This window comes from Microcebus murinus, chromosome 7, assembly GCF_040939455.1.
Source record: "Microcebus murinus isolate Inina chromosome 7, M.murinus_Inina_mat1.0, whole genome shotgun sequence".
NCBI lineage: Eukaryota > Metazoa > Chordata > Mammalia > Primates > Cheirogaleidae > Microcebus > Microcebus murinus.
The window spans coordinates 12,391,157-12,411,110 of record NC_134110.1 but is presented as its reverse complement, the minus strand read 5'-3'; the positions used below and the strand labels follow the sequence as shown (position 1 = coordinate 12,411,110).

Sequence of the window (19,954 nt, the reverse complement as noted above, 5' to 3'; positions counted from 1 at the left end):
GGACAAATATTATATTCACTTTAACAACACAGATATCAGCTTCTGGGCTATGCTTTCCTTTCTCTGCCTGGAGCTCTCACACTAGATCATCTAACAAGTTGGATTTGCATGGTGTTGCACTGGCCCACATTTTCTTTTGGATCCTGCCTTCTGTTCTTGCTGTATCCCTTTTGTGTATGAAAACATGAAGCACATTGCAGTCTGCAGTTACACTGGCTGACAGAACAGAAATTGAATCCATCCCTGGGAGCAATAGATTCAACCCTGGAACCTCTGGCACATTCTGGCAGCTGCTAGGGAGGCTTGTGCTGTACATGCCTTCCAGAAATTTCCCCAGCATGTTGCTTTTAAAGGAAAACATCTATGAAAATAATTTTGCAAAGTTAACATCAGTTAGTGGTTTCCCGTACAACTTGTAGGAGCATTGCACACTTCTCTGAAGAAAGCAGTGAGTAACCCATAAAGGGCTCCACAGGGAAAAATAGGGCCCTGAACAAGTAGAAAGAAAACCCAAGTCTGCTACAGACAGGATCACCAGGGTTCTGATCCTTCGTTTGCCTTCTCCTTGCTCTGTTAGAGAGAAATCAGACCGTGTGATAAGATTCGAAGCATCCATAGAATCTTATTTTTCCAAGACTTTAAAAAACAAACTAAAACAAAACAAACAAAAAAAAGAGATCTAGTATATAAAAAGCAACTAAGAAAAGATGGAAACATTCAAAGGAAAGGAAGAGCAAACACTAAGGAAATGTGCTGAAATATCCTCAGATAAATGCAAAGCAATTTAACTATGCTGTACTATTTTCTGCATATTAAATGAAAATAAATACATTAAAAATTAATGACCATTTCCATTTAAGCAAGGGTGCAGTTAAATCGGAACCCTTATTCATTAGTTTAATTTGGTGTAAGCTTATATAAATATTTTGAAAAGCAAGTTATTAATACATTGAGAAAAACTTGGAGTATTCACACCATTTGACACAGAAACACACGATAGTTGACCCTTGAATGACACAGGAGTTAGGGGCGCCAATCCCCCCCCCTGCACAGTGGCCAATCCATGTATAATTTTCGACCCCTCCAAAACTTAACTTCTCATAGCCTACTGTTCAGTGGAAGCTTTGCCAATAACATAAACAGTCAATTGACACATATTTTGTATGCTATATGTATTATATGTGGTATTCCTACATTAAAATAAGGAACAGAAAAGAAAATGCTATGAAGAAAATCATAAGAGAAAATATATTTACTATGCAATGAGTGGAAGCAAATCATCATAATGTTCTTCATCCTCATCCTCTTCATGTTGAGTAGTTTGAGGAGGAGGAGGAAGAGAAGGAGTTGGTCTTGCTGTCTTCGGGGTGGCAGAAGTAGAAGAAAATTGGTGGATAAGTGGACCCGTGTAGTTCAACACTGTGTTGTTCAAGGTTCAACTGTACTATATTTTTCCCTACCAAAAAATTAAGCTCAACACAAAGATACCTCATTTAAATTATTTATAAAAATTATAATTATTTATATAGAAAATGTCATCATTGGAAAAATTACAGTCAGCCTTAATACCCAGCAAAATAAAAACATATAATTATTTTATTTGTTCTAGTAATTTTAACAAGCCTTGTAAAAGTGTGCCATATGTTATGAGTTGTAAAACACGTTCTCATTCTTCATCTTTTTCACATAAAAAACTCTGAGGAAAGGAGAGTAAACATTATTTAGACTTTACAGGTACAGAAAATTCACCTCAGAGAATTAAGTAATTTGGGCAAGATCACCAAAACTTAGGAGTGGAATTGGCAGAGACTCCAGACTTGATTTTTTAAGGAAATTCCTATGATATTAATATTAACCTGCACTGCAAGCCTAACAGGACTTAATGGATCCAGAAAAGTTGACTGTCAATGAGGAATGGGGGAGCAATAAAAGAAGTGGGTCAGGGCATCTTAGAAGTGCCAGGCACCTGGTGAGTTATCCACCTGGAGTAGAGTAAGGGGAACAGGCCCAAGGAGGGCAGGCCCAGAAACCAGGAGAGGATGGAATTGAGGGGATAGAGAAGTAAAACACTAAAGGAAAAGATCAGGGGACATTAAAGAGAAGCTGGCTCTTGACAGTTTACACTGTGGTCCTCTTAAGCACCATAATCTATTCTTCCTTCCATATTAATTGCGTTTGGGCTGAATGCACAGCAAATCTACATTTCCCAGCCACCCTTTCAGTTATATTTGGCAACAATCTGAGCCCTCCCCAGTGGAATGTGAGCATGTACGGTGTGTGTGTCTTCATGTGCAAGCCTTACCACAAAGTGTGTGGCTTCTCCCCACGTTCTCCTCCTTTCCCACCTGCTAGAAACCAGACAGGGTAGAACCAAGTGATATTAAGAAATGAGGTCCCCAAATGACTATGTAAGGCAGATTGCCTACCAGCTGAAACTCTCACTTTCGTCTGTCATGAGCAAGAGAAATGTATGTCTTTTTTTCCAAGACACATAATTTTTAAAAAATTATATCAACTTTGTCTTATCTTCATTAAGGCAGGCGTAGGCTAGCATTTACATGCTATGCCTACACCCAATTTGATACTTTACTAGTGTCTGATTGAATACTCATAACAATCCTGCAAGGTGAGTATGACTGTTCTTATTTTACAGAGGAGGAAACTGAGTCAAAAGAAAGGTTAACTCACTTGACGAAGGCTCTATGAGAGACAGTGAAATGTAATGGTGGGAAGTCGAGTTTTGACCATGGTCCCAAAGTTTGGCTGTCCCCTTCAACAGAATGTAACTTTTAATCTCTCCAAGCCTCATTTTCTCCCTCTGTAAATTGGGGATAATGATAGAACCTGTCTCACACGGTTCTTGGGAGGCTAAATCAGATAATATATCTAAAGTGCCTGACATATAGTAAGAGTTAAATAAATGCTGATGTCTTTATTCCAGGGATAGTAAGTGGTCGAGGTAAGATTCAAACCCAATTCTCTGAAGCTCCAAAACCCATAATCTTGTCACCCAGGGAGTCAACTCTGGTGCCCAAATCTGGTTCTCCTCTGTGCTGATTCCTGCCTTTGGAGTGTATTTTTCCCTTTTTTCCCCACACCTATAGATGCTCTCATTCTAGTATATTGCTTGAGAGACCATGGGCCTGATATTACATCTGCTACTGAAACTAACAGTGGTCGTAAAGAACATGCAGCTTCCTGCCATTAGAAAGATTTTCCTCTGTATCCAGGGAAAGATGTTTCATCCATTTAATACACAGCACAGTTATATAGGTCCTCAAGTCAAAATGCTCTAAAATATATATTTTAAAAAACATAGTTAAGATGTCATACTTTTCCCTACAGTACTTTAGGGCTAAATGTGCCACAGCATTTGTCTCTGTTTTCTTGTCCTGGGGTCCCTCTTCTTGCTTCCTAACCATTCATCTGCTGGCTGCTCTTGGTCCCTTTTCTGTAAACACACCAATGTGGCTATTCAAAGGGACACACACCACCTGAAGAAATCGACTTCCAAAACTGTACGTGCAATTGCCTGATATCGGCCTCCCCTTTTATTTTTAGTCCTTTTACTCACCTAAGGGAGAGCTTATCAGCAGCAGCAAAAGAAATCAGGGTTGGAGAGATGCGGATCAAAGGACACACAATTTCAGTTAAATAGGAAGAAAAAGTCCAAGAGGTCTATTGTACAACATGGTGTCTATAGTTAATAACAATGTCATGTATCCTTGAAAATTGCTATGGGAGTAGATTTTGAATGTTTCCCATGCACAAAATAATGATACATATGTGAGGTAGTATATATGTTAATTAGCTCAATTTAGCCATTCCATAATATATACATATTTCAAAACATCATATTGTACACAACAAATGCATACAATTTGTATTTGTCAATTAAAAACATTTAGGAAGCCATGTTATATTCTTCTAGAGCAGCCCTGTCCCATAGAGCTTTCTGCAATGATGGAAATGATTTATATCTGTGCTTTACTGGCCAATATAGTAGCCAGTAGCCATTGGTGGCTATTGAGCACTTGTAATGTCACGTGAGTTTAACTTTTAACTGAATTAATAATTGCAGAATATTTAATTTTTATTCATTTAAATTTAAATGGCAACATATAGTTAGTGGCTACTTATTGACAGCACATTTCTAAAGTCCAGATCACCACTGTCCAATAGGAAATATGATATGAGCCACATATGCATTTTAAAATTTTCTAGTAGCCACATTAAAAAGTTATAAAAAGAAAAAAATGCAGGTGAAAGTTATTTTAATAATATATATTATTTATTTTTATATTATGCAATCACCATGTACAATACAATAAATATGTAATTAATATTAACATTTTATTAGATATTTAATTTTTTTTGAGACAGGGTCTCATTCTGTTGCCTGGGTTATAGTGCAGTGGCATCATCATAACCCTCTGCAACCTCAACCTCTTGGACTCTAGCAATCTTCCTGCCCCCCTAAGTAGCTAGGACTACAGACATGTGTCACGATTCATCAGTAATTTTTAATTTTTTTGTAGAGATGGAGTCTTACTATGCTGTTTCCAGCTGAACTCAAACCCCTGGGCTCAATTAATCCTACCACCATGGCCTCCCAAAGTCCTGGAATTACAAGCATGAGCCACCACACCACCCTAATTTTTTTATACTAAGTCTTTGGAAATCTCTTGTATACTTTTAATTGCATCTCATTTCAAACTAATCAGATTTCAGGCGATCAAAAGATACATGTGGCTAGCGGCTACCATGTTGGATATTGTGGCCTTATCCCATTAAAATATATACTTCTAAGTGGCAGAGGTCTGTGTTATTCATCAATAAATCCCTTGCTTTCAACATAGTGCTGGCCCATAATATGTCTTTAATAAATGTGTTTATTGACTCCCATTCACAGTGATCAATTCTCACTCTGGATTTATAGTTAAACCAAATTATGCCAACAAAAATATATTAAGCTCTTATGTTAGCTCTCCCATTTAGAGTTAGATCTATTTTATTTTTACAAGTAACTAACAAATATTATGAATTTCCATGTATATTGTCAAGTCTAATACTTGAGAGCAGGAATCAGCAAACTTTTTTTGGTAATAGGGCCAGAGAGTAAATATTTTAAGCTTTGCATATAATATAGGTTCTGTGGCAACTACTCAACTCTGCTGCTATAGGGCAAAAGTGCCATAAACGATATATAAATGAATGCATGTGGCTGTGTTCCAATAAAACTTTATTTACAAAAACAGGCATCATGGAGAATGTGGGCCTGAGCACTGGACTTTGCCAGCACCTTCTTTAGAGTAAGGTCTGCACTTTAAATTTGTCTTTAAAGCTTCCAATATAGTACTACATAAGCTGGAAATGCTCAATATATGAATGTTGACTAAATATGAGCAGAAAATATTCTGCATCTGTTTAAAACTATCAATTCATGTATTCATTCATTCATAAAACATTTATTACATGTTTAAATGGCTGCATCCTCAGCATTTTGCGCCATGCCGGACACATAATAAGTGATTAACAAATGTTTATTAATGACTAATAAATGGATTAAATGGCCTGCTAAAGGGCTGAAGGAATCCAGGATGACTTCAAAAAAGTGGTGGTATTTAAATGAATATTAAAAGTGAGTAAGAGATATTGGAGACACCTGATGAAAACTACCTCAGTTAGGTGATCAAGGTCAACCTCAGTAGTCGTAAATCATGTTGATAGTATGTATTGTTGAGGTGATATGATGAAAATGGCACTTTACCTCTGTGTTTTTCCTCCCAATAACTCATAATCTCGGTCTTATTATGTGAAACACATCAGATTAATTCCAATAGAGAGGCATCCTACAGAATACCTGACCAGTACTCCCCAGATTGTCAAGGTTATCAAAAACAAGGAACAAGTTCTCACCACCAATTCTGCAGCTAGATGAGGTGGATTTCTACTGTGACCCTAAACATGTCATCTTCAGTCGTCTCTCCGTCTCTGCTGATCTTGAGTCCCGCATCTGTGTGGTTGGGGAGAATGGGGCTGGGAAGTCCACCATGCTGAAGCTGCTTATGGGGGACCTGGCACCTGTTCGAGGCATCAGAGATGCTCATAGGAATCTGAAGATTGGCTATTTCAGCCAGCACCATGTGGAGCAGCTGGACCTGAATGTCAGTGCTGTGGAATTGCTGGCACGCAAGTTTGCTGGGCAGCCCGAGGAGGAATATCGTCACCAGCTGGGCTGGTATGGCATCTCTGGAGAACTGGCCATGCGCCCTGTTGCCAGCTTATCTGGGGGTCAGAAGAGCCGAGTGGCCTTTGCTCAGATGACCATGCCGTGCCCCAACTTCTATATTCTGGATGAACCCACAAACCACCTGGACATGGAGACAATCGAGGCTCTGGGTCGTGCTCTCACGATGAACGCTTCATCAGGCTGGTGTGCCGGGAGTTGTGGGTGTGTGAAGGAGGTGGCGTCACCCGGGTTGAAGGAGGATTTGACCAGTATCGAGCCCTCCTCCAGGAACAGTTCCACCGTGAGGGCTTCCTCTAGGGCCACCAGGCTGAGGACTGTGCCCAGGACATTGACTGGTCTCAGACACTGGGCCACCATGTAGGCAACCAACTCCAGGCTGAGGGCTTTACCCGACTTGGGGACAGCCTTATTCCCAAATGTCTCTCCTTTTGACTGGAGCATCCTCTACACAACCTGGGGAACCCCATCCAAGTATCTGTGAGGACTGGTCTCCCAGGGGGAAGGGGTTGGGGAGGGGGTGTGCCCTCTGGGGTTATAGATTCCCCCACTGCCCCAGCTCTGCCTGGGCCCCAAGTGGCTGGTATGTAAATTAAATTTCCCCCTGCAAAAAAAAAAAAAAAAAAGTCTGAGAAACCGTCACCACCAAGAGGAGCCTAAGGAGACACGTTGAGACTAAAGAGAATTTAAACATTGTATTTTGGATGGGATCCTGGGGCAGAAAAGGGGCATTCTGTAAAGACTATGGAAGTCTAAATAATAATGTACCACTATCTGTTGGTTCATTAATTGTGACAAATTTCCCATACTAATGTAAGATGTTAATAATAGGCACCACTGGGCATGGGGTATAGAGAAACCCTCTGTACTCTCCGCTAATTTTTTTCTATAATTATAGAAGTATTTTAAAAATAAAGTCTATTGGCTGGTTCGAGCGCAGTGGTGTTTACAACTAATTGACCACAACCAGTGACAAATTCCTTTGTTCCTTTTCCACTCCCACCACTTTGCTTGACTAGGCTTAAAAACCAAAACCAAAAAAAAAAAGTCTATTTAAAAATAAATATAGAGCAGATGAAGTTTACCAGCCAGCAGGACTGGAGTGTGAATTGCAAAATTGGCTGAAAATAAAAAATAAAAAGTAGAGTTCACCAGAAAGAATAAAAGGGTGCCTAATTCCAGACAGAATGAACAGCATGAGCAAAGACATGGAGACTTCGCATAGTGAGTGGCTTGTACTTCTTGCTAATGGCAGGGAGAGCCATGAAAGGTTTTTAGAGGGGATGGTGGAAACATGACTTAATGTATGTTTTAAATCTAAGGAGTAGTGGCCAGGTAAGAACCAGAGGTAATTATTAGAAGGCAGTGAAATTGGTGGTGGACGTTACCTATATTCATTTTTGTTGTGGGGTAATATTTGCAGCATTAATCTATTTTTTACTATTTAAATTATACTCTAACCTGAGCCCTTTCTTGCTGGCAGAGGGAGACCTCAGATAAACTCATAGATCAAAATCAATTAGTTCTAAATAGTTTTTCTTTTCTTTTCTGTTGCTTTGTTTTCAATTAGTGAAGTGGTAATGGTATTGAGAGCCAAGGCTCGCAGTTGCAAGAACAAGGCTTAGGAACTCAGCATGAAGTTTACACAGTTAACACAAGCTATATCTCTGCTAATATCCCTATTTTATAGGTGAGTAAACAGAGGCATGGAGAGATGAAGTTACTGATCCAAGGCCTTAAGATCAGAATTCAAACCGTAATACAAGGCAGTGTTATTGTTGCCATCATGAGTTTAATTCTGATTAAAGTCAATATTCTCTTGTTTAAGTGGGGGGTGGTTAAGGGAATTACTCTTTCTTTAAGGACTCCCCCACATAGACTTGTGAAAAAAGAAACATGTCTGAAGTAGAATGCAGAACTGATACCTCAGCAAGCTAGGAGTAAAAGTTTGAAAAATGCCACCCTGGGTCAACAGATGGTATGATCCTCACCTCAGTGTTGATAGCAATACCACAGGATTGGAAAGAATCTACATGAAAAAAGCCATGTATTCAATGTTGAATCAAGTGTATGAGTTTCCTGTAGCTGCTGTGACAGGTCACCACAGAAACGATGGCTTACTAAATCAACAGAATTCTATTCTTTCACAGTTTTGGAGGCCAGAAGTCCAAAATCAAGGTGTTGGCAGGGCTGCAGTCCCACCGAAGTTTCTAGAAAGATTCTTTCCATGTCTTTTGTAGATTGGAGTATGTTGTTGAGGAGGGAGAAAGATGAAGGAGAGGCATAATAGTAAATAATAATTATTTCGGTTCCTTACTTGTGCATCATATTAAAGCACCATTTCATAAACTGTCTGGATTAGTCATATACTCTCTCTACCCAAACCTTGTAACATCAATGATATAAGACACCAAGAAGTAACTCTCCCATACTCTAAATGTTAAGTACCTCTAGTACAAGGACATTTTTAGTTAGCCTGACTTTCAATTATCTTGCCAAAGATACATTCATTTTTATCTTGCAAGCTAGTCTGGACACAGAATTAATATAGAGATCTGGTTTGAACATGAAAAAGACAAACTAAGTGACATATATCTATCTGTTCTAATGGCTATGGTAACAGAAATTCTAAGATCAAAAGCAATAGAGTGAGATGGGAGTCCGAATCCTGAGAAAAAGTTTTCTAGAAGCTGCTTTTGTGATGAACCTCAGCAGCTTTCTGATAATGCAAAGCCTCCCAGTGTGTGAGGTGTGAAGCTCTGAATCTCTGGCTTTCTTCTCACTCTAAGAAAAAGAAGCAAGTAAGCCTGGGGCTTCAGACTCGTATCCTTTCCATTCTACCTTTACAATTATCATAATCTCTCATCTCTGAGCTCATCATTATTATTATGGAATTTCCTCAGAATATTGGCGGCTTTCCCTTCAGCTCTGGTGTGGAAATCTTACAGCAGCGCGGCTCTTGTGACTCTTATCTCATAGGTATGCATTGGGAAGCTCTACAAGGTAGCGTTGAGTTTGTGGTTAAACGCGGAGTGTCTCACTGTAGCTACAACTTCATAGCGTGAAGTTGCTGGGAGATTTGGTGCCACTGCCCTGGGCACCCACAGTTCTGAGGCTGCAGATGGAGACAGACCCCAACTCAGCAGATACTGTGTTAGGTGGGGAGTGAGGGGTAGGAAGGAGCCATGAATCATTGCTCGTGTGAGGCTGGGCAGTGGGTGTTAATTTGATTGATATTGATTGACAGCATAAACAGGCATCCCATCTCAATGTGAAGATGTTTGTTTCACATTTTTAATAGCAGGTTTATAGGGATATAATTCAGTATTATGCAGTTTAATAGCTTAATTTGTACTATTCATTGTTTTCTTTTAGTATATTCACAAAAGTTTGTTTGTAGATCACAACTAATTTCAGAGCATTTTTATCACCCTCAAAAGAAACCCTATATATATCAGCAGTCACTTCTCCTTCTCCCACTCCCAGACCATGACACCCACTAATAAAGTTTCTGTCTCTATGGATTTGTCTCTTCCAGACATTTCATATATGTGGAATCACACAATATGTGGCCTTTTGTGTCTGGCTTCTTTCACTTAATGTTTTCAAGGTTCATCCCATGTTTGTAGGATGTTTCAGAGCTTCATGCCTTTTTGTGGCTGAGTAACATTCCATTGTGTGTATATAACACATTTTGTTTATCCTTTCAACAGCTGATGAACACTTGGGTTATTTCTACTTTTGGGCTATTATGAATAATGCTGCTATAAACATTTGTTTATAATTTATTGTGCGGACACACATTATCATATCTCCTGAGTATATATCTAGGAGTGGAGTTGTTATGCCAGATGGTAACTCTACATTTAACATTTTTGAGGAACTGGCAAACTGATTTCATCATTTTACCCTACCACCAGCAATGTTCCGATTCCTCCACATCCTCTCTAATACTTGTTATTGCCCATCATTTTTATTATGGTTATATTTAATAATAGTGGGTATGAAGTGGTATCTCATTGTAGTTTCAATGTGTATTATGCTAACAACAATGATGATAAGCATTGCTTCATGTACTTATTGGCCATTTCTGTATCTTCTTTGGAGAAACGTCTATTTAGCTCCTTTATTTTATATTTGGATTGTCTTTTTATTATCAAATTGTAACAATTATTTAAATACCTGAAAAATAGCCACTTACCAGATAAATGACTTACAAATATTTTCTTGCACATGGTGGATTTTTTCACATTCTTGATGGTGTCCTTTGAAGCATAAACATTTTTAATTTTTATAAAGTTCAATTCACCTACTTTTCTTTTGTTGCTCATGCTTTTGCTATCATCTCTAAGAAAACATTTCCTAATCTAAGGTCATGAAGATCTATTCCTGTTTTCTCCTAAAAATTTTATAGTTTTAACATTTACATTTGGCTTGTGATCCATTTAGAGTTAACATTTGCATGTGGTATGCACTAAGATTCCAACTTCTTTCTTTTCAAGTTGATATCCAGTTATCTCAGGACCATTTGTTGAAAGGACTTTTCTTTCCTTAATTCAATTTTCTTAGAACCCCTCTCAAAAAATAAATTCTCCATAAACGCAAGGGTTTATTTCTGAACACTCAATTCTATGTCATTGATATACATATCTATCCTATGCTAACACCACCCTGTCTTGATTACTGAAGTTTTATAGTAAGTTTCGAAATCAGAAAGTGTGAGTCCTCCAACTTTTTTCTTTTTTTTTTTTCATGATTATTTTAACTATTCTCAGTCCCCAAAGTTTCGCAAATTTGGGGATCAGTTTTTCAATTTCTGCAAAGAGGCCAGGTACAATGCTGATATGAATTGCACTGATTCTTTAGAATAATTTGAAGAGTAAATGGCATCTTCATGATAATAAGTCTTTTTGTCCATGAACATGGGATGTTTTTTCATTTATTTGGTTTTTCTTTACTTTTCTTCAATGATGTTTTGCAGTTTTCAATGTATTAGTGCCCCATTTATTTTATTAAATTTATTTCTAAATATTTTATGCTCTTATTGGTAAAATTTTTAGAAATTTTATCTTTGGAATTGAATTTGTATATTGGCCTGTGTCTTGCAATCTCATTGAATTTATTTATGAATTATAATAGTTTTGTGGTGGGTTTGATAGGATTTTCTATATACAAGATGATGCCATTTGAAAATAGAGGTAGTTTTACTTCTTTCTTTCCAACCTGAATTCTTTTCATTTATTTTCTTGCAGTATTGCCCTGACTCAAACTTCCAGTACTGTATTGAAGCGAAGTGATGAGAATGGATATCCATATCTTGTTCCTAATCTTTGGTGAAATTATGCAATCTTTTTACCATTAAATATGATGTCAGCTGTGGATTTTTCACAGAAGCTCTTTTCCAGGAAGTTTCATTCTATTCCTAGTTTAAGTACTTTTTTATATGAAAGTGAGTTGAATTTTTTTCAAATGCTTTTTCTTCATTTATTCAGCTGGTTATACAGATTTTTTTCTTTTACTCTATTAACATGGTATATTACATAGATTGACTTTAGTATGTTGAACTAACTTTGAATTCTTAGGATATATCCCACTTTGTCACAGTGCTTAAGTCTTTATATGTGCTGCCAGTGATAACGGCCTCAGAGAATAAGTTGGAAATTGTTCTTTTCCTTTTGAATGTTTTGAAAGAGCTTGGTAAGGATTGGTATCAATTCTTTCAATGTTTAATAGAATTCACTCAAAAATCCATACAGTCCTAGGCTTTTCTTTGTGGAATTTTTTGTTGTTGTTGTTGTTACTAATTCAAAATCTTTACTTTTACATTTCTGTATAGGTCTGTAATGACATGCCTTCTTTAGTTCATGATTTTAGTAATTTGGGTCTTCTCTCTTTCTTAGTCAGTCTAGGTAATGAGTTGTTAATTCTGTTGATCTTTTCAAGAACAAACTTTTGGTTTTGATGATGTTGTTTATTGTTTCTTTTCTCTCTTTTTTCATTAATCGCTGCTCTAATGCTTATTCTTTTCATCCTTTGGCTTGCTTTGGGTTTAGTTTTCTAGCGTTTTTTTTCAAGGTGGACAGATGTTATTAATTTGATAAGTTTCTTCTTTTTTAATATAGATGTTTACAACTATAAATTTTCCTCTAGTGACCACTTTAACTTCATTTCTTAAGTTTGGGTATGTTGTATTATCATTTTTATTCAATTCAAAGCATTTTCTAATTTTCCTTTTGATTTTTCTTTGCCCATTGGCTATTTAGGAGCATGTAATTTCCACTCATTTCTGAATTTCCCAAATTTTCTTCTGCTAATGATTTCTAATTTAGGTTCATTGTGATCAAAGAACATATTTTATATGATATCAATCATTTTAAATTCATTCAAGCATGTTTCATGGCTTAACATATGGTCTATCCTTGACAGTATTTTATTTGTACTTGAGAAGAATCTATATTCTTCTTTTTATGGGTGGATTATTCTACAGATGTCTGATATGACTATTTGCCTTATAGTGTTTAAGCCTTCTATATCCTCATTGATTTTTCTGCCTATTTGTTCTATCCATTATTAAAAGTGTAATGTTGAAGTCTACAATTGTTGAATTATCTATTTCTGCCTTCAATAAGTTTTTGCTACATGTACGTTGAAGCTCTTTTCTTATAGTCCTATATGTTAACTCTTTTATAAAATCCTCTTCTTTTTCCCTACAAATTTTTGTCTTAAAGTCTACTCTCTGTGATATTATTTTAGAGACTCCAGCTTTCTTTTTTATACTATTTGCATGGTACTTCTGTTTCCAGGCTTTTGCTTTCAATCTATTTGTGTCTTTGAATTTAAAGTGTAGTTCTTGTTGATCACATACAGTTTGGTCATGTTTATTTCTCCATCCTGTCAATATCCACCTTTTCATGCAAACATTTGGTGTATTTGCATTTAATGTAATCACTGATAAAGTAAGATTTACATTTGACATTTTGCTATTTTTTTATGTGCCTTATTTCTTTATTTTTCTATTTCTGGATCACTACCTTCTATTATGTTAAATATTTTATAGCAAATAATTTTATTCCCCTTTTTTCCTTTACTACATGTTCTTGTGTTATTTTTGTAATAGGTGTCTTTGCGATTACAACTACTATCTTAACTTAAAATCATCTAGTTTGGATTAATACTAATTTATTTGCAATAGTGTATAAAACCTTTGCTTCATTATAGCTCCATCTCCTCTCCCATCTTTCTACTCTTATTGACATACAAACTATATCTATATACATTATAATCCTGTCAACACAGTTTCATGATTGATTTATACAGTTGCTATTTTTTAATCAAATAGAATAAGAAAAGTATTACATATGGAAATACACTTATAACATCTTTTATGTTATTTACCTATGTATTTATCATTGCCAGTCCTCTTTATTTCTTCATGTGAATTTAAGTTATTATCCAATATTCATTCATTTTAACCTGAAATAATTTCATTATTAATTTTTATGAAGCAGATCGGCTAGTCATAAATTCTGTTTTTGATTCTTTGGGAATGTCTTTATCCTTCATTTTTCAGGGATAGTTTTGCTGGATATAGAATTTTTCATTAATAGCCTTCTATTTCAGCACTTTGAGTATGCTATCCTACTGCTTTCTGGGCTTCCTGGTTCCTAATGAGAAGTTAAATATTAATCTTACTAAAGAGACCTTGCAGATAATGTGATATTTTTCTCATATTACTTTTAAAATTCTTTCTTTGTCTCTGGCTTTCAAAATTTAATTAGGATGTTTCTATGCACAGGTCTGTTTGTGTTTGTTCTACTTAGACTTTTTTGAGCTACTTGGTTTGAAGGTCAATGTTTTTTGTCAAATTTGGGAATCTTCGGCTATTCTATCATTTTTAAGACTATTTCTTAGTGCAGTTTTAGGTTCACAGCAAAATGAGAGGAAGGTACAGAGAGTTTCTATATACTCTCTGTCCCCACACATTCATAGCTTCCCCTATTACCAATATTCCCCACCAGAGTGGTATGTTTGTTAAAATTGATGGTCCTACAGTGACACATCATAATCACCCAATTCTACCTTCAAATATTCTTTCTGATACTTTTTCCCTTTCCTCTCCTTTTGGAGACCTCATTATGCATATATTGGTATGCATTATGGTGTCCCCAAGTCTATGAGGCCCTGTTATTTTTCTTTATTTCTTTTTTAATTTTGTTCTTCAGACTGGGTAATCTCAATTGATTTATCTTCTTGTTTGTTCATTTTTCATTCTCTCAGTTCTAATACACTGTCGAGTTCCTCTTGTGAATGTTTTATATCAATTATTATACTTTTAAAACCTAGGATGTCTATTTTTTCTTTTTCCATTATTAATATATATCTCTTCATAGATATTCTTTATATGCTGACACATAGTCCTCATTCTTTCCTTTTTTAAAAAAATGTTTCCTTTAATTCTTTGAACACATTTATGATAGCTAAATTAAAGTCCTTGTCTAGTAAGTTCAACACTTGAGATTCCTCAGGGTCAGTTGCTATTGCCCCACCCGCCATCCCACCTCAGGTATGATCATACTTTCTTGTTTCTTTGTATGTCTTGTAATCTTTTAATGAAAACTAGACATTTAAAGTAATTTAATGCATTACCTCTAGAAATCAGATTCACTTTCCTGCCATGATTTGGTGATATTGCTATTTGTTTTTATAGTTGTTGTCTAGTTATTTTCCTTAACTTTTTCGTTAAAGTTTGTATTCTCTGTCATGTGTAGGCGCCGATGTGCACTCAGTTAGCTTAATGGTAAGCTAGTGAGTAGAAAGAGATTTTCTTTAATGCCTTGAACCAATGAGTCTCCCAACCTTTGCTGAGAGGCCCTGTTGAGCATGCCTTCAATGTTCTGGCATTAGATTCTCATAAGAAGCGTGTAACCTAGATCCTTTGCATGTACAGTTTACAGTAGGGTTTGAGCTCCTATGAAAATCGAATGCTGCCACTAACCTGACAGGAGGTGGAATTTATGCAGTGATACGAGTGATAGGGAGCAGCTGTAAATAGAGATGAAGCTTTGCTCACCTGTCCACTGCTAACCGCCTGCTATGCAGCCTCACTCCTAATAGGCCATGGACTGGTACTAGTCCAAGGCCCAGGGGTTGGTGACCATAGCTTTAAAGGATAAACTTACTATGGATGTGTTTCTCTTTGAAACTAGCTTTCTTTTACTTGGCATTATTGATTTGAGGTTTATCTATGGTGTTGCATACAAATCTACAGTTTAACAAAATGTTATTCCATCAAATGATCAACTATAATATATGTATTCAGTCTAATACTAAAAAGAATTAAGCACAGTGGTGACCAACGTGGGCCCCGGGCCAGATTTCCTGGGCTCTAATCCGTATTTGTTTACTTCTATTTGTTTTTTGATCTTGGGGAAATTATTTGACTGTTGTTGTGCCTTTTGCCTTAGTTTTTCATAGGGGCATAGCACATACTCATGTGAGTAACTCTATGTGACTATATGACCACATAGGGTAATTTGGGAGATTCATTTTTTTTTTAACAAATGAAAAGCTCAGACTAGTTTTTGGGAAATAGCAAACCATTGGCAAGAATTAGCCATCACTGTAACAACCAATGCAATAAGAAACACCCTCATACATATCTCATAAAATTTCTAGATTATAGAACACGCAATATTCAGCTCAAATGGATGATACCAAACAGCATTTCTCCACATTTGAATTATATTGATATAATCAGATTGGGAAAAGGGACTTTCCATGAATGTATGTATTCAACAAAATATCAGTGTCCAAATATACATTTAATAAACCTTCTACAAGTTGAAAAGAAAATACTATTCCCATTAGACAAATGGAAAAACAAGATGTAAACAAAGAATTGGTTTAAAAGAAACCCACATGACCAATAAACTCAAAAATACCACTGACTAACTCATAGCTAGAAACCTTATAAATATGTGTTCCAATGTAGCTTGATTGCACATCCCTTGAATCCACACCTAACCTTTTCCCATTACTCTACTTTTTAACCTTCGGACTAATCACACAATTACTAAATCCCTGCCTTTCTAAGTGATGTGTGACAGCATCATCTTTCCCCTCCCTCTGGAATGTACCTTTATTTAAACAAAAACATTTTTTTTTCTAGAAAGAGTTTCTCTCTGAGCTGAGATTAGCTCGAGCAACGTGTAACAACACATGGTGTGTTATCCATGGTTGTGAGCATGTGTTTTAAAAAAATCTGTGTAGGTGTTTCTGCAAGGGTATGGATGTAACAGGTGTCTAGACACACATGTGTTTTTCAAAGCTACTGCTCATAAAATAGTTGATGTAAGTGGTCTCCTTTCAGGATGGCAAAACAGCTAACACAGCTATTCATTTCAATTCACATTTACTGAAATGAAATGGGAATCTGGCAGCTTGACTTGGAGTAACCAGAGGTTGGTATGCTCATGGGCCCTGAACTATGTGAGGGAAAACATTTCCTATCCAATCTTTGACATTCTGTGTTCCAAAAGATTTTTATTTTAACCCCAGTCTTAATTGCCCTTCAGTATCAAAATTAATTGTGTTTTCCGCTAAAAGGCCAGTGCAGCTTAAGGTTACCCTAGGGTCTCAGCAGCCAATGCATCTTCTGTAAATGGCTTGATTGCTGTCTACGGAGAGGAGGGCTGGGAAAGATGTGCTTGACCGAGGCTATACATTACAGTCCAATTAGTGTGAAGATCACTACATGAGCCTTTAACTTTATCTAGTAACTGTCGGAATCTCTAATGGAGACCACAGACAGAGTGGAGAGGAATTCAGAATCCACTCTCTGTGCCAGGCAGAAGGAGAATCGTTCTGGCTATGTACCAAATGGCTACCAGACTTACTCTTCTAAATTTTTCTGTTTCCTCAAACTCCTTTATTCCTCTCTCCATCCAAAGGGTTAAAAACAAAATCAAAGTGTTCAGGTTACGTGTCAGTATAGGCAATATCAAGTTTAGCAGTGGTTCCTGGCAAGGGATCTGGGGTTGTGGACCTCGGTTGGACTTTCAGGCTATTTAATTTTAGTGTTTAAAACTCTCTAAGCCACAGACTCATCAATTAATAAGAGGAATGATAATTGTACCCACTTAATATAATTATTAGAATTATTAAATAGCATCTTGATTTAAGGAAGTCTATCTGACATGTAAAAAGCAATTGATACAGGTTTGCTTTTATTATTACGATTATTAAATATTAAAGGAAAATAAAGTTCTAAATGAGGTCCAAAGTCAATATCCCCAAGTTAACTCATCACAATTGTTCATCATGTGTTCTTACAGTTTCCTAGATATTTTCTCCACTGACCTCATTCCTTCCTGGTCATTGAACATCTTCTACGACTACTTAAGCTCAACTCCCTCTTTGTGATAAGGTTTTATTATAGGAATTCTCTGATCTCCATCATGGAAGGACTGGCCCCATCCAACCCATTTCTTATGAGTGCTACTTACCAATACTACTTTTCATTAGTGCTTCCTTTTGGCTCCCTTCGCCTAAAGGTTTACCTTCCACCTGAGCAGAGGTTTGAGGTTGAATACTCCACCTTCATTCCTAGTCTCTCTATGTCTCTGTCTCATAGATCCACTCCAGTCTTGTCTCATCCCCAATTGGCTACATGTGTGCCACTTCATACTGATGGGCTTAGTCAATTTCCTTGTTCCATCTCTTTCCCTTTGAGAAAAGACCTTCCTCTTGCCTGACACCTCCAAGGTCAAAGGCAGGGAAAGTTCAAGGTCAAGGTGCTGGCCAATTTGATTCTTGATGAGGGCCCTCTTTCTAGTTTGCAGATGGCTGCCTTCTTGTTATGTCCTCACATGGAGGAAAGAGAGAGTGCGGATCTTCTTATAGGGACCCTAATCCCATAATGGGGGTTCTACCCTCATGTCCTCATCTAAACTTAATTACCTTCCAAAGGTCCCACATCCTCATCCCATCTCATCGGAGTTTAAGGTTTCAACATATACATCAGGGAGAAGGGGGAACAAACACGCAGTCCATAACAATCATCAAAACATTTCTTGGGAAGTAAATATGGATGATGAAAGTAATGGGAAATAAATTGTAAAAATCAAGAAAGCTCTGTACTTAATTTACTTAGCAAGTGCTATGTGTTATTGCACCATTTTAAAGTACATGGAACTGATAATCATTGATGATACATTATAGATGTGGTTTATGTTCTTTATTCATGATTTCCATAGTTTGAGGTAAAATATTTTATGAGATAAGTGCGCATGCATGTTTTTATGATTACTTTTTTTAAAAGACTAGAAAAAAAAATACTAACTCCACAATCAGAAAAGAGGTTTCTACTGCAGTTTAGAAGTTTGTGGGGTCATTCTAGTGATGGACTTGAGTCCCTGTCTGTATATATCCTCCCTCCTCTGCCTTCCCCATTGAGTCAGGAGGCCATGTGGTAGGAAGGAGCTGTGGGCCCAATACCCAGTGTCAACACTCAGAGACACGAAACTGAAGAAAAGAGGGAAAGAAAGAAGGAGCTGGGAGAGAGTAGGAGAAACAAAAAGTAAAAGAATTCCAAAGAACAAAGGCAAAATTTTGTATGAAGGGAGGATACTAGTAATTAAATATATATGCATTTATAAATTCACAAATAATTAAGAGCTAACATTTAATGGGCATTTACTATACATGAATGCCCTTGCATGGTCTCGTTATATAAGATTATTTTGTTTTCAGTGAAAGAGAGTCAGCCTTTAATCCATGAGTCCCAGAAAGCTCACATCACATGGGACAAGTTGTAGACCTCCATTAATTATGTTAATCAAGGAAAAAGTTTCATAAACTGATAAAGAATACTCAACATACTGAAGGATCGGGGTCATCCATGCTCTTAACTCTCAGTAGAGTCCTTGGAAGTATTTCCAAGGGCCTCTTTAGATTTTCACGAGATCACTTCCTTTCCTTTAACACCAACTCTTACAGTACAGAAAGGCTATTTTCCATATTATTTCATTGACTTTTTTACTTTTAGTTCTTTAGGTGCATGGCAAAATGGAATATAATCAAATAACAAATTTCAAAATTATTACATATTCTCGAATACATCATGAAATTGATAAAGTAAATGTACTTATGATGTTCAAATGAAAAAAAAAATAACTTCATCATACTGCCTTCAGTGAAAAATTACCAATATAAATAATTTAGGGTCCACATGGATTAGAGGTGATGTATATAAATTGCCTGGCATATAGAAGGTGCTCAATAATGTTAAATATCATTATTGTAAGGGTTCTTTAAGCTTTGCTTTGCTCTCTTGGGAGAGACATATGTGTATTTTTAATGCTATTTATGTAGAAAAACACCTACCCAGTTCTAAGCATTGGATTTATAAATAAGTTTCTGAGACAACACATTCAGAACTTGTACGTTATCTACAGTAATAGACAGAGATAGATACTCAACCTGCAAAAATTAGAATAAGCAGTGCCACAATCGTATTATTTGCATTGTTCTTTGGTTTCTGCCTATTCCCAAGGTGGCCCAAATTTGGATGTTGGTAGTAATGTTGCCAAGTGTAAGTTGAACAAAAGAGAAAAGTTCTTTCAAATCATTTTATTTAAAAGGGCCCTGGAGGTTAAAAAGACAGGTGAGAGAGATCAATAGAAAATATACACTAAAAATTGATCC

The 19,954-nt window shown here is 36.5% G+C and overlaps 1 pseudogene; it reads left to right on the top strand.

The window, feature by feature from the left end:
• Nucleotides 1–1,907: 1,907 nt before the first annotated feature.
• Nucleotides 1,908–6,876, top strand: LOC105871324 (ATP-binding cassette sub-family F member 3 pseudogene; annotated as a pseudogene).
• The last annotated feature ends 13,078 nt before the right edge of the window (nucleotides 6,877–19,954 follow it).